We start from the raw sequence: 15,778 nt of genomic DNA, 5'->3' as shown, positions 1-15,778 counted from the left end.
TACAAGATGTTCAGATATGGAAGGACATTGCTAAGGTGGCTTATAAAGGCAAGGGGATTAATTTAGTTATCTCTCCATCTTCTTCCTCACAGCTCTGAGTGGCAGCTCTTATTGCCTGGGAACTGACTCATGTGGCCCAGTCAGGAGGATGACAGCTCTGCACTACCGGTAAGTGACAGCTCTGTAGTCACTCTTGAGAGACTAATTGATAGAGCAGCATGGAAGAGCAGGGATGGAACTGTTTGTAACAAGCTGAACTGAAGGCAAGGATTTATTCTGGTCAAAGTGCTATCTGCTGCTGTTGTACGTGGTATCAGAAATGTGTCCCAGTAACCCACTGCACTGAATATTCCTGCTGCAACAAGTATGTCACTGTAGTCATGGAGTTGAATTTTGTTCTGCTGTATGTGTACCAGCTGTATTTCAAGTCAAGTTTTGTTGTTTTGTTCCCCTCTCCTCTTCCCCCAAGCATCTTTTACTACTGCATATTTTACCAGTATTTCTCATTCTCTTTTCCTCCCCCTGCCCCCACTACCAGTTCTGCTTACGTTTCTCTCTCCACTGCTAGAACAGCACCTGTGATGGTGCATGGCTCTCTCTGCTGCCTTTCACTCCTCTTTGGGAAGGAGTCTGGCTTGGACTGAGTCCAGAAGCTTTGTGTGTGTGGTGGTTCTTTTTATTTTATTGAGTGAAGAATTTATGACTGAGGGTTTGGTGGAGAAGATGCGATCTGGCAAAGGAGGGCCTTGGCTGATGGGGGACTGAAGTCTGTTCTAGTTACTTGTGTCTTCCATCTTTTTGTTTGACTGGAGATGTAGATTTAACAGCCAAAAATATATGTTTGGCTTCAAAGGGGGGGGGGAAAAGAGCATTAAAATACCTGTATTTTTGTGTACAGGGAAGTAAATGCTAAAACAGGATACATACAGCACTAGCAGAACTAGAAAGACTGAGGTTCACATGTGCCAGGGGCTCTTCCTCTTTCCCTGTTGATATCCTAGCACAAAGAAGAGAGCAAGACTGGTAGGCATCTCATGCTCCATCACTAGGGGCCTTTAAGAGCAACTGAGGAAAATGGCAGAATACAAGGAAATCCCTTCATGTTTGTGTATGGAGAAGGGAGACTGATGTCTGGTCTCCAGTCCCACATTTACTCCTGGTTTATCTTGACTTCCTGACACCTGACTCTACTTTTGCTCCTTCACGTGAGTTTGACTGTAAGTGCCCCCTACAAGTTGCTGTCTTAATTTCTTGGAAAGGCAGGATTGCTGCTTTCTAGCGAAAGGAAACTCTTCCAAGTAGTCAGAGATTACTCCTGCTCACAAAACAATTCCCTTATCAACTCTCTCGTGTACAAACTGCATAATAACAACACAGCCTGCACAGCGCTGCGAGCTTATTTGCTTTGTGATTTGTGGTCGGATCATTGCATTTCAGCATTTACTGATGAAAGGAAATTACTAACAAGACGCTGGTATTTACATTAATTGTGGCTTTGGGGAGATAGTCCAAAGAAAATTATGTTAAAGCCAGTTATTATGTGTCTCCTTAACAATTAGAACGGAAGTTGAAGTTTATAAAGCGAAAGTCGATTTCAATTGAATTTTAGCTGCTGCTTGATATTTTCCCTTTCTAAGGGTTAGGAGGGGGAAAGGGCTTTCAGCAGCAACCTGGTGTTGTGTTTGGTTGGGTTTTATTTTTGCATCCATCTTTGAAAACAACATGAAGCACTTAGCTTGAAGCAGCATGTGTGCTAGTGCAAGAAAAACTTATTTACTTCCACTGAGCAGGATCAGTCTTTGCTTCCATGGAGGCCTTGTGGTGTGGGTCAGCTTTCACAAGACATGTACTAAATGGCAGGGTTTCCTCCGTTGAAGACAACAGTTTTCATTGTTCTTGTTTCACCTCGGTGCAATCTTGCGCAGCTCTGTAGGTTAAACAAATTTGGCACCTATTACTCAGAAGTATACCAAGCACTTTTCATGCATGTTCTGCTGGATCGTCTTGTGAGAGTCCTGAGAGCAAACTTCCACTTCAGTTTGAACTATTTCTGGACGCAGATTTAATGCCTTTTATAATGTTTGATGCATGATGAAAAGTAATTTAAGGTTTCTTGAGATGATTCATTTGCCAGCATAGTAGATCCAAGAAGCAAACACAGATGTGAGATTTAAATTCTCCTTTGGCATGAAATGCTGCCAGGACTCTTCATGCTATAAACCACAAACTGTACCCAGTGGAGATGAGTAACACACTTTTTATTTCTTTAAGTGTCGTCTGATTGGGTACCTTCAGACCTCCCAGATGATTGGGGGTATAAATATAAACACACCTTGTTCTTTCACTAGGTGTTGGTGTTGCTTGTATGTCCCCTCTAATGCTGGAATTTGTCTCATCAAAACTCTCTGCGTCCACCCAGGCTTCTTGTAGAGGTTTCCTTCATAGGGGAGAAATACAGGCACTTCTGAAGTATGATTCATCTGACCTTCTGTCAGCATCTATTTTAGGAATCTGTCTGAAGCCAGGCAGAATTAAATCCTTCCCCCAAAATTCTTTGGTAAGAAGGGGGATTTTGGATGCTGTGGGCTGGAGTTCTCAACTCTCTTTCCTTGAATGACCCCATTACCAGACATTACCTTTACGTCACTGCACAAGTCATGAGCAGATCCAGGCACAGGAATGTGTGTTCTGGCACGAGGCAGGCATGTGGATGTGCTCATGTTGGTCTTGCTTTGGGGTTATTCTGCTCATCCTCTACTTGCCCAAGTCAGAGTGGACAGCGCTGTTTGATATGTGTCTGACCATCAAAAGGCTGCAAGACTAAAAGTGTAACTGGTTTTAATTATTTAGGTGTAATTTAAATCTTCATGTTTATAGGATAATTGTTTCTTTTTTAATATAATTTAAATTTTGCAATACAAGAAACAGGCCTGAACCTGTGAATGGAGTGTTGGAAACTGTCTAAGAAGATTAAGGTCTCTTAATTGATTTCACGTAAACAGGTGTGACTGAATTCATCAGAAGAAAGTTAAGACTAAACATATTCTTCTAATTATGCAAAAATTGCTAGAGTGGGCGCTCAGTTGAGCAATTGCCTTCCCTTTCCAAGTGGGATCAGTTCTCAACTGTACATCAAATGGGAAGATTGTCATTTCCGAAGCAAGTGAACCAGCGTGTCACGTGCTTTTATTATGACAGCCTGCTTTGCTCGTAGATACATTTGCAGTCGTGGATTTGGCAAGGGGACATGGGAATGTCCCTTGTGAGCTGTGCTGTGTCTAATGGTGTGGGAGGACAGGTGTCAAGGCAGGGCTGTGTCCTTTTCTCAACTTCAGGAATCGGCATTTATGAAAATCTCATTTAGGGAGCTGAAGGACTAACTCTGAAATGTCATTTGCTCTTAATGTTTTCTTGAATGACCTAAGTTGTTATTTTCTTGTTTAAACTTAACTGTAGGTTTGGAGATGCATAACATGGTTACAGGACATCCTTTGTGTTGTGTTTCAAAATAGCAAGTGGAGTATATAACTCTTTATGCAGCCAACAAACATGCTTATTTGTTCTGCTTACGCTGCACTCTTTGCCTCTTGTCTTTCCTAATCTTCTATCTCGAGAGAATGAGAAAGAATTGATGTGTTGACCATAGCTGTAGACAGGCTAAAAGCTCTGTTTTCGAGATGTTCATCTCAAAGACCACCTGGGTGTGACAGTAAATTGCGTGACAAGACACAAGTATCACAGCGCAGCATCATGAAGGCCCTGCAATTACTCAGTGGTGCTCCTAACAAAACCATTTGCTGATGAAACAGTTCTTTGAGTCTCTAAATTGAAGGATGACTAGTACTTAAGGTGTGTTTTCAGAGACAAATTTGCACACAGATGGTGATCTAAAATTAGTTTAGTTACTTAAACCACTGTTTTGTAATAGCGAAGATACAGTCTGCAACACTGCAAATTAATTTAGAAAATCGTACCCCACTTGTATTAGGTTTTCTTTAAGTCTGAGAACTAAATGCAGACGTCTATCAACCTGCAGCAATTGGTGGTGACTTGGCACCCTGATCGTGTGTTTTACTCAAGTTAAAGTGAACAGCTACAGAGTAGTAAGGAACATGGTGTTAATAGCTGTGCTGTATTAAAAACAAAACGAAAGTTGAACTGAATCTCTACAGAATGTTTGGAAATAATCTTCAGAGGGCAGATATGCAGTTTTATATTTATTAGTCAAAATATCCACCGTCCATCCAGGCTTTTAGCTCAGTTTTTGAAGACAAACATTCTCCAAAATCTGAGTCTTATTCTCAAAGGATCGTAGCAAGAAAATCGGTGTCAGAGTTCTGAAAAGATGTGATGGCTGCACTGGCTCACCTGTTGAAGGTGAACTGATGTTATGCTGTTGCCAAAAGAAAAAGCTGAAGTTGATAAACACCAGTCTGCAATAAGAAAGGAGTGGTTTTTTTTTTTTTCTTAATACCTGCTGCAAGCACTTAAATGCTGTGAGTTGGAATAAGTAATCCTAAATGTAAAGGATTGTTACTTCAGCTATTGAAAAATGATTCATGACTCCAAGCGCTCCTGCCAGCTTAGTTCTCCTGTCCTGAATCCCAGGCTTTCCTTTAAACGAAACCTTCCTTAAAATGAAATGTTGTCCCAAATTTCATCAGCACCCTGTCAGCTTCTCATAAAAACTGCCTGTTGCTGAAGTAAAATCACGGGACAGAACGTACTGCTGAGGAGGAAAGGAGGGCTGAAATAATAATAATAATCTCAAACTATACTGATATAGAAAGGAATGATTCCCTCCTCAAAAACAAACAAACAAACCAAAAAACCCCAAAACCAATAAACCAAAGCCAACAACAAAGAAACCCACAAAAACAAACAACCTGTTCCTGGCCATCTCTGTTTCAAACATCTCCTTCAGGCTGATTTCTGGCTGTTCTTCAGAGAAACTGCTGTCTCCATCCATCCATCCAGGCTTCATTTCATCTCTGGAGGATACAAACGCCCCGATTCCTTTGCTGCTTTGAAAACCCAAGCTATGCATTAATCAAGACAGTCAAAAGCTGCCTGAAAAGGCTTTGGAACTGATAGGATTTAAGCATGTGCTTTCAAATATTTAGATAGCATATAGTTAGATAAATTAAATACTTCATATTTATCTGCTGCCTAGCATGAAACTCATTTGATTTGATCAAAACAAGTTCACTTAGGTTCCCAACTCCCTGGTTTTATGCTGACAATTAACAAAACACTAAAATTAGAAGCTGCTATGCGATAGTTTTAAGCAGGAAAGCAGTTGTATGGAGCTTTAACTGGTAGGCATCTTTTGTCAAATTCAAGCATGCCGCTGCATGGCCTGTGTATGCAAAAGGAATACGTCCTTACTCATTTGAATGCAAACCAGTTGTAGGGAAAACATCTTCAGGGCATGGCTAAAAAGGGGGGAAGTGATTGATTGAAATTGGATTAGATAAATCACTTGGAAACTGAAGTTATTTTCCACATCCTCTTCAACTGATTAAAAAGCAACATAATAAAAACTGAAATCATTTTGTTCTCAAAGTGTGTGAGGTTATACAGGAATTACTGGTACTTTTCAGTGCTTGGAAGTGCTCCTGCCCCCCTGCCCCCTGCCCCATGCATGATACAGCCCAGGCTGGTCGGTACAAGCAGTTTTGCAGAAGGTATAATTTTGCTTCACTTGTTTTAATGATTAGGATTCCTATAGTTTTAAAGTGATCTGTGCTGTACAATTATGTGTGTTTTGGTGAAAATACTACTTTTTAAATTAATATCATTCTCATAATGGCGCTAGCTAGGCTGGTGTGTTTGTAAGCAAGAGCATTGCATTCTTTCATCAGGCTGCTTAGCTTTCCAAATCCAACTTTGTTTCTCTTAAGAAACTGAATCAGAATTCATACAAAAACAAAATTCCTCAACTTTGGAGGCATGAGATCCATAATCAAGCCTCGCTGGATAAATGTATTCAAATGTTCTTTTAAACCAAAATAATGGATGTCTGAATCTGGACTCTGTGTCTCCCTGTTTGCGTTGTGGCAGTGGCAAATCAGCTCTCATCTCTGATCCATATGTGTGCAGAAATAATAGCTTAAAATTTGAGGTGAGATTGGATATTCAAGTTACCTTAAAAAGGACAAGCAACAAAAACCACAGAAACAGGCAACAAAACCACACACAGAAAACTCCACCTTGATCAATTTCAAGGAACCCAGGAGAGTCAAATAAACCAGGCTGTGTTTTGAAACTTTAGGATCGTAAATACCACTCCAGACTCTTTTTGTTGGAAGGAATAGGAAATCTATTGAGGTGGTGGTGGTTTTTTTCGAGGGGGGGTTGGAGGGGATCTTGTAAAATAGCAGGAATTCCAGGGATGGGTACATGTTAGTTGTTCCGTGGGAATGTTGCTGGCTGTCTCTGGAACTGCAGATTGAGATATTATTGTGTAAATGAAACATCAGGTATTCATTTTCCACACAGGAGATTCAGTAATTACTGCGCTCACACAGTAGATGACAGCTGTTATCATTCTGATGAAAAGAGCCCTAAATTAAAACCCTGTCCCTTTTGCATAGATTCCTGCCAGGAACAAATGTTAATTTCCTTGGTTGGTCAGCCTCATTCCTTAGGTCCTCTGACAGGTACAAATAAGGACCGTGCCTTTGTTTCTGTGTTTATTAGCGTTCCCTGGCACGGCAAGAGTTTTGTAGTAGAGAGGAACAGACGTGCAGCAAATTCCTACTGGCTGTGTGAATGCCCCTGGTGTTGGGCGTTCTGTGTGTGCGGGTGTTTGGAGGAGCCCTACTGCTGGCCAACACCGACCTAGATTTCGTTTGTTTGTATAATGTGGTGCACTTGGAAGAGGAAAAAAAAGATGAAGAGGATCCACTTGTAGCACAGATGTCTGCTCTCCAGCTGATCTACCCAGACAACTTTGCCCTCCTTTCTGGCTGGAGAATGGAGTGGCTCCCATGGATTAACGTGGTGACATCTGTTTGGGTAACACACGGACAAGATGGGGAGATGCAATTCAGACACCTCTGTTTTCTTTGGAAACCTTTCCCAATTATAGGAGATTAAAACCTTTAATGTGTCATTATTTTGGGCTGGATGTCAACTGCCAAGTGCAACCATGCTCTTCAAATTACGAATCGAGAAACTAATGAGTTTGTTTAAATGGCACACTTGCCATGCAGAGTAACTGCTGCCTGTTAGCCTTATGCAGGAAGGGTTTTGGATTTATTGCAAAGCCATGAGTTGGTCTGTGTAAAGGGGGATGCAGGGCTGGAAGGAAGCCCTGGCAGATGTCTGTGCTGCAAGGAGTCAAGCAGCGAAACTCAGTGCTTCTCTGCTGCTCTGTCTAGGGACTGATGTACCTCCTACCCATGTCTGAGACCCCAGAGTGCCTGTAACTCACTCAGTGCTTCTTAACTTTGCTCCTAATATCCTAGCAGTCACTGTTGATTTCTGTTACAATTAATATCCCAGTGGTCTGACTTAGAGCAGAAGCTGCCTCTTTCTGTTACTTTTACTTGGAATAATCTGTATCTGTACAACCAAAATCTATGTCCAAGAGCACTATTCTGCAGACTGCTATTAAACAATATATTGTAGTCACTGCTGAGTGCTGAGTCCCATCAAAAGATATAGGATAAAAAGGACTCAAGGGAAAAAAAATATAGATGGAGCCCTGGGATCTGAGGGCTCTTATTCTATGCAAACTGAACAGAACACAGCTTGAAGGTCAGAAGAAAGGGCTGAGGGGCTTCCTGGAGAAAATTTGGATCTACTTTGGGTTCAAAGCTTCATTCTTATACTGGAAATTGTCCCTAAAGCAAGCGGAAAAAAAAAAAAAATCACTGAATTATCCCCAGAAACAAAGCAATCAAATCAATTTAAGAACAACGTTGAAGGCAATGATAAATCATTTATTTACTAAAGCACAACACATGTCCTAAAGCAGAACAGCAACAATAAAAGCTCTCTTGAGCAAATATTGCAAAAGAAAGTTTGAATGTAGCCAAGCCCTCTATCTGTGTAAGATGCTCTGCTGCAAATGTTAACTTTCCTGCAGCCTTCCAGCAGCCCTCTAGTAAGTGACCCAGAGCTCTGGTTTTCTGAGGCATGGAAGGCCTATTTGGATTCTACAGATGAGAATGCTTAACAGCATTCTGATTTATTTTTTTCACCTGATTAAAACTGCAGGGGTGGTGTTGATACTGGCTGTGGACGTCGTTATTATGAGCTATGGGAATCTCACGCATCTCCCCAGAGAGGGAGACGTGATGGCGTGCTGTTGTGCCGATGCCTTTCAACTCAGGTCTGAAGCTAACTTAGGTTTCTGAGACTGAAAGTTGCCAGAAGCCCATTCTGGGGGGCAGGTGGGGGTTGTTCTCCTTTGGGTGTATGAAACATATTAGGGCTCTCTGCAGATAGACATGCCTGTCTTGCTTTTATTTAGTCTCTCTTAATGGCTGAGCGGCTTGCATGCTTCTCCAGGGGGGGTGCTGGGAGCAGGAGGGGGGAGGCCTGTGCTGGCCCAGGGCAGCGCGCTCCTGGTCTGGCTGCGGTGGGAGCTGGTGCAGGGAGGCAGGATGCGCTGCTGCAGCTCCCTGTGCTCCGGTGTGCCTCAGGCTCTGGTGCAAGCAGCTGCAATTTTGGGTTTGGGGAATATTCTAACTTCACAATTTCCTGACTGTTCCTACCGTTTATTTATTCCTGCCTTTTATTGACGTTAGTGGAGGAGCGGGCAGATGCAGAATTGAGGCTTAAAAAAAAAAAAAAAGTTCAAGCCAATACTTGCAGTTTTTTTTTTCCTGAGTTATTTTCACAGCTTTAATATTCAAACGCTGCTTTTGCTAATTAAGTTTTCTTAATTATATGATTTGCAAGATTAAAAGGCCACTGCCAATATAAACCGCATATTGCCCCTAAACTGTTAGATTATTAAATTGAATTTTTTAAATTAATTTTTACTTGCCATGATTTGTATTCTGTTTGTTCTGTGCTATTTTAGGCTTGGATAATAAATATCATGTCAGTCTCATATTCGTTTGTGGACAATTCCAAGTTTTCAGTGCTACAGGGTAAGGGTTTGAAAGGCAACAGCACCGTTTTTTGTTTTGTTTGACGGAATTGTTTTCTTAATTCTATTCATTTTATGCTTTGCAGAAGACTTTTATTTTTAAACAAAATAGAAAAACTGCGCTAAATATAATTTGACAGCATCTCTTGAAATGATATTCTTGTTTGTGACAGTGCAGAGCAGAGGCACAAAAAGTCAGAGGTCACTTTTTATATGCAGTAGATTCTCATATATTCAAGAATGTCTGGACATGTAAAGTGTCTGTACAAGACTGAGTCGTCTCTTCTACGATGGGATTTCTCAGGGCTGTTGCTGTAAGAACTGCTTGTGATAAGAACCTCTCTGGCAATGTGTTCTGTCACTCCACGCATCCCAGCTGAACCACCTAGCTACCTGGCAGTGGCCGTGCCCATCACAGCTGGGTGAGTGAACACAGCAAATGAGCAAAAGCAAGAGCCAAGCTACCAGTGAGGGTTACCATGGGAGCTCATTAGGCTGAGCCTAATTGTACCGGTATGGGAACTGCACCCCATGTCTCATACTGCTGCTGGGGGATGACCCCTGTGCTGGGTAGGGACTGGGGTGCTTGGTGAAGCGCCCATTTGGAAGGAATGAGTGGAAGCAATGAGATTATAACCACAGGTGTCTGACAGTACAGAAGGCAGTTTGGTAATCCTGGTTCAAAGGGCTGGCTCTCAGGTCGTGCCCATTCCTTCAGAAGATTATGCCCCTTCTTCCAGTGTGAGAGTTTCAGAATCCAGCTGTGCTCGAAGATCCATTCTTGGGGGGTGGTCAACTCCATAGGTAGCTTGCTGGTGTGCTTTGTGATGGCCTGGAGTGCTGATGTCCCAGGGGTCCCAGGAGTTGTGAAGGGCTGGGATGGCTGCAGAGCCTGCGGGGGATGGTGTGGCTCAGGTCTGCCATCCCTGCTCAGAGTGGCAGCACCCTGTTGGTATAACAGGGAAAGGAGAGCCTCAGTGGGCTACAAAAACAGGGGAAAAGCCAAGTGTGCTCCTCATATCCAGCCGTTTCCCAGATAATAATAAATCCTTGTCAAAAGCGTTGGTAACCAGTACTGGGAGCTCAGCCTTTAGGTCAGGAGCACAAGGAATTAACAGCATTTCAGTTTTGGCTCCTTTGTGCTTGCTGGCTTAGGCAAACGCTAAGCAGCACAAGGTGCTTCATGGTGAGCAGGGGCTTGCATAACTGCTCATTGTCGGCTTGTTGTGTAATGGAGGAAGGCTGAAACTGTGTAGCAAAGTTCCTTATTATATTTTTTGTTTAAAATGAAGCTGCGTTTTTAGGACAGAGGAGAACCAGAGAGCGTTTAAACAGTTTTCCTGTGGGGGGAAAAAAGAGAGTAATTCCTTGCAGCACTTAATTTGGGGGGTGAGATGGAGTGAGGGCATGGCCACATATCTATTTGAATGCAGTGTTGATTCTTTTTCTGTATCGAGTAAAACCAAATGTTTCAAACAGAACGTGTTGAGCATGTGAATGTAGCCTTAAATACTGGGAAGGAAGATTTTTCCTTGAAAGAAAATAGTCAATTGTTTTGGCATCTGACAGAAACATGATGTATTTAACAAAGCATGAGATAGTGGGTTTGGGGGGCATGGAGGGAAGCTTTGTGTCAGTTCATGACTTCCTGCAAAATCACATTGAAAACACACACCATGTGTGAGCACATGCAGAGGGATGATGGTGCAGACATGCCATTGGCTTTAGACACTGTCTTGATAAGGACTTTTCTCAGAGCCAAGACTGAGCCCCTTTCAGAAGACTGCTTTCGTTATGCTGCTGTCCCAGTTTATGAGGGTTTTTTTTTTCCACTGCAAAAGATCTTGGATTGAGGGATTGTCCTGATGATCTGTTCAGTGTTCCAAAGGGGCTGATTAATCTGAAAAACCCAACAAGACAGCTGAAACCACTGCCAAGAACTGTCATCCGTTCTGCTTCCTCAACTGCCAGCTTTCTGTGCTTTCGCTGCAGAGACAGGTCAGCTCTTAAAGATGCAGTCTGACATCTAATGCAGAAACAACAGGGTAACCGATGGCGGAGTGATTAAGGGGTCTCTTTTTTTTTAACCCTCTTTTCTGTCAGTTCTGAGTAGTGGTTTGTATCTCCTAAGATGGCACAAAGCTTAGAACTACTGCAAATCCTTGAATGTTGAATGCAATTAATCTAGTGACAGAGAGGATGGAAACCTTGAGGAGGGGATGATGGCCCTCAAAGGTCAACATGATGGAGTTTTGCATGGCTTGTTGTCTGTGCATCACTGGTTCCTGGCAATAACAAAGGTGAATTACTCCTGAACTGGGTTTTCCATATGCACGTTCCCTTAAGGCAGTGAACAATTTATTTCTTTATTACTGAGAGTACATGGGAGTGAGAATGCTGATGCTGAACAAGAGATGAAGAGGCTCCTTGGCCTTTTAAGGGAGAGATTTTGAAGCTCTGGAAAGAACAGTGAGACCTTACCAGACCAAGAGCATCTTTCTATAGGGCAGGGTAAGCCTCTGTCCCCTTCTTGTGGCTGGTGCATAGGGTTCAAGGGGTGGGGGGTGGCTGCCACCCCTACAGTGGAGGTGGGCGCCTTGGCACATAGTGCCTGGACTTGGGGCTTTTCTGGGGGCTGACCTGAGAGCCTAGCTGTCACTCCCTAAGGATACTCTTCAGCTATTAGGGCATGTGGGGGGAGAGGGGAGGGGAGTATAGAGGGGAGGAAACTGCAATTGAAAGCTTGGGGGAGTGTTAAATGGGGCCATTAATAAACTCTGGCAGCCAATGGGGCATAGCCTTTGGTCTCATGCCTTGCAATATTCCAGAGGCACACTGTAATGAACCCATAAAACCTGCCCCATCAAGTCTTAGCACTTTAGCAGAAAACACTCCTGAATTTAATGCATGGTGGATGGCCAAGTGGTGCCTAGGTAAACACCTCGGATGGACGGTGCTGAGTAAACCTTATTAATTTTTTTAATAGGGAAACCTTCAACTATTTTTAGAATTTTAAAGAATACCACAATATTCAGAGTAAAGAAAAAGGAACAACCTTCTGAACTTCAATTTGCTGGGAAACCTCTGTGTTAACCCCAAACACACATGCAAATGGTGAAAGGTGTAAGTGTCTCCAAGAGCGTTTTGCTGCGTTAGCAATACATTTTGATCCTGAAAACAGCTAGGAAAAACAGCACATTAGAATAGTAATCTTCACTGTTCTAGATCCTCAGATAGTATAGTGTAGGGTGCTAAAGAAGACCCTAAATAAAGATAAAGCTTGATTAAATTCACTCCCAGCAAACTGGCTCAATTGTGCCAACTAACTTGGAAATGCAGCAGTGTTTTATTGCTTTAGGAATGAATGGTACTTATTGGCTTCTTATATAACAGTTTGACTTCCTCATCCAGTCAGAAAATTGAGCATCTGTCAGACCATCAACCCATAAATGTCTTCATTAGATCTGATAAACAGACCATGGCAAGCCTGAAAGTTGGAAGGTACCACCCTTCTGCCTGGGGAGCTGGACTCACTTAACAAGCTGAAAACGAGGGAGCGATGTAAAACAGGGAGAGTGCTCAGGGTGAGCGATACAGAAGGGCTGCTCTGAGACGTGCCAAGGTGCAGCACTGAAATAACTGCTCTTAGGGCCGGAAGGGATTCTGCCCTGTCCCTGTTACAAACAAAACCTTGGCAAGTGACAGATTCGGGAAGCTGTCCCCAGACAAGAATTGTTGGATGTAATCCCAGTGTGGTTGGGCTCGAGTCTGACGACAACTGAGAACTCAGGTTGTCTTGGATCTGAAGGAGCTTTTTGACCCAAGGAATGATTTTTGTCTCTGCCTGAGTGGTGTTTGCTGGAGATCTCTTTCTGAGCTCTCCTGTTGCCTTCCCTCAGCGTGCTGCTCCTGCCTTTGGGACAGCACAAAGAATTTGTAAGACAGGCCAAAAGCGTTGTCTACAGAATGCTGCTTCTCCTGGCTGCGTTCTGAGACTGTATCAGAGCGGCCCTTACCTGGAGTGGTGCTGTAGTTCTTTCACCTGACCTCAGTGCAATTAAGTCCGCTGGCAGCAGGCATGATGACAGTACTACAGTAGAAGATGGAAGCCCTTATTCCCACAGGAATGTATGGATGTTTTATTATTTCCACTGATGAGCTTTTACGTGCTGTACCACTGAGTCTTCCTTCAAAGTGAGAAATTCTTTTTCATCTTCCAAAAATTCCTACCTGGCTCTGGTCTCTGATAAATCTTTCCCCTTAAATGAAGTTACTGCTGTTGCTCAACCTTTGGTCTTGCAAAACGCAAAGCCATCTGTTACAACCTCAATTACAGGTTAGAGGAGACAGAAACTTATTTGATGGTCTGTAACAGCAGGCTTTGCCTTAGCTGTATGTCTGAGTGAAAAGAGCCAGCCTTTATGACAGAGGCCAGATCAAGAATGAAGGATTTTATCTATTAATGAAAATAGAAGAGTAGGAAAATCCTAAGAGACATAAAAACAGACATATATGTATAAGTTTGTTTGGTTTTAACTCCCAATGTCTGCAAATAGATAAGAGCTGCTCTGCATCTTAGGAATCCATACTGTTGTGGAGTAAAACTTCAGAGCAGTTACAGCCTCTCTAGTGGCTGCATGTGTTGTCATTGAGACAAAATCATTTAGAGTCTGCTGAGTCTATTTTTTGCAAACACAACCTAAGCAAAAGAATCTCTGTGTTGTTTGAGGTGGAATCGCGATCAACTTCTTTGACTTGTACTGGGAGATCGATACTTGGTAGACTTTCACCTTTACTGCTGGAATTATGTGATTAAGTTTTAATTCCTAAATGCATGAATAAATGAACCAAGTAGACAGAAAAAGACTCTTAAGTAACCCCTAAATGTAGCTTAAAACATGTTGGTTTTTTTTTTTTTTGTTTTGCTCTGGACAGTCCATGGGATCTTCAGAATGCACAACCAAGATTAGTTTTGACACTAAGGGCTGGCATCAGTGAGGCAGTTATGCTGCCAGTTAAGCCAGAATAGGTTGATTAGCTGTCTATATATATATGTTTAAATACTTTTGTTTTAGATTTCTTTACTAGCAGTTCCTTGGGGAGATGGAACCCAGGTATCCGTGCTGGCTGTTGTGCAGGTGAGCACTTGGCTCTGGGGCCTCTTGCTTGCAGGGAACTTGTTGGCTGGGCTCTGGTTCTCCTAGGAAACCTCTGGGTACTCGTGTTAGCAGGAGCAGTGCAGCCGCAGCTGGGATTCTCCCCCTATCAAAGTGAGGTGAATAGCCCAGGCCAGACCACTAGTAGCATATATATCCCTTTCCCCATCCTGTCCAGCGGACTCATACAGGTTTGTTTTCTTGCTGCCCAAGTCTTTAAGAACAGAGCAAAGTTATTGCTCTGTATGCAGAAAAAAAAATCTCTGGCAAACATGAATGTGCTCAGGTTGTTTTTCTTCATCTATTTTAATATATAAAGCATGAAGTGAGAGCAGTAAATATGGTAACTACACCAATCTTGCCTAGTCCACCCTTCTGTTACATTCTTGTTATACAATAGTGAGAGGCACTGCAGCGAGCGCTGTTGAAAGATGGGGGATTTAAGAGAGAGCTGTGATGGTTGGGTTGGATTGCTGCCTATATTTGGACTGTATTTATTATTCTACTTCTATTAAGGTGCTTAAGTTATTCAGAGTTGGGTTTAGACAAGAAATAAATATCTAGTCAGTTGTGAGTACATGTCTGTTAGTGATTAGTCATCACTACAACTCTAAAGAGTTGGATTTAGCAGCAAATTGTTAAAATTCCCACAAATGAAGGATGGCATAGGGGAAAAGTTGGGTCTTATTTTGTTGCTTTTGGCTGGCAGTATAACCTGAAGCTATTCAATAGGACAAGAGTAGAGAGATGCTTGTGTGACATATGGGAACGAGCTATTTAGGACTTTCCTTTCTCGCAGGTGCTATTTCCTGTAGCTCACCTGTCGGGATCCAGGGAAAAATGCACAGATAAAAATGCAGAAAAGATGTATCAGTGGTACTTGTTAGCAAGAGGAAACAGAGTTGGTAAAGTCTTAGGAGAGGGTTGGGGAAGGGAGAAAACACTGTAGCAAGCTGTGGTTCTTTATGTGCCTGCCTGCTGGTGGGGCAAAGAAAGCCGCCTCCTGGAGCACTTCAGCCAGGGGAGGCCCATCTGGTGAGCGGATGCTAATTGTGAGTGTGGGGAAATCGGGGTTCCCTGCCCTGCCACACACACTCCAGGTAACCTGGGGGCATTCTGCTTGCAGGTGGGGCTCCTGGTGGCCTGTCCCTCTGATATCTAGGCTGGGGGCCATCAATCGTGTTCCTCTGGACTGCCTGTTGCTCCAGTGTCCCTGAAGATAGATGCCTGGAGGTCTTGATGGAGCTTTCCCTCCACGTTTCTCCTCCTCAGGCTCTCTTATGTTGTGTTTTCAGCAGTGTTTACATACATCACGTATACAAAACCACCAGGGACTTTACAAGTCTCTAAAATTGATGTGGGTAACATCCAGGCGTTTGTGTGACTGGTACTTACTGCACAATGAGAAGTTGTTCTGCTTTGGGAGAATCTGTCCTCGTTAGAGATGCAGGACCTGTTAGCCTGGAGGACTAGTGATTGGGAGACATGTTTGTAAGGTACTTTTCTTGCACCAGTT

At 42.9% G+C, this 15,778-nt stretch overlaps 1 long non-coding RNA gene across 1 annotated transcript in view; it reads left to right on the top strand.

Moving 5' to 3' along the window:
* The window catches only part of LOC140258984 (uncharacterized), a 74,727-nt gene that overhangs the window by 6,940 nt on the left and 52,009 nt on the right, over positions 1-15,778 (top strand). Inside the window, exon 2 of the long non-coding RNA XR_011905331.1 lies at positions 93-168. This is a non-coding gene — a long non-coding RNA (uncharacterized lncRNA). The remainder of the gene's footprint in view (positions 1-92; positions 169-15,778) is intronic.

The sequence above is a fragment of the Excalfactoria chinensis genome, chromosome 15, assembly GCF_039878825.1.
Source record: "Excalfactoria chinensis isolate bCotChi1 chromosome 15, bCotChi1.hap2, whole genome shotgun sequence".
NCBI classification, from domain to species: domain Eukaryota; kingdom Metazoa; phylum Chordata; class Aves; order Galliformes; family Phasianidae; genus Excalfactoria; species Excalfactoria chinensis.
This window is presented reverse-complemented; position numbering and strand designations above follow the sequence as displayed.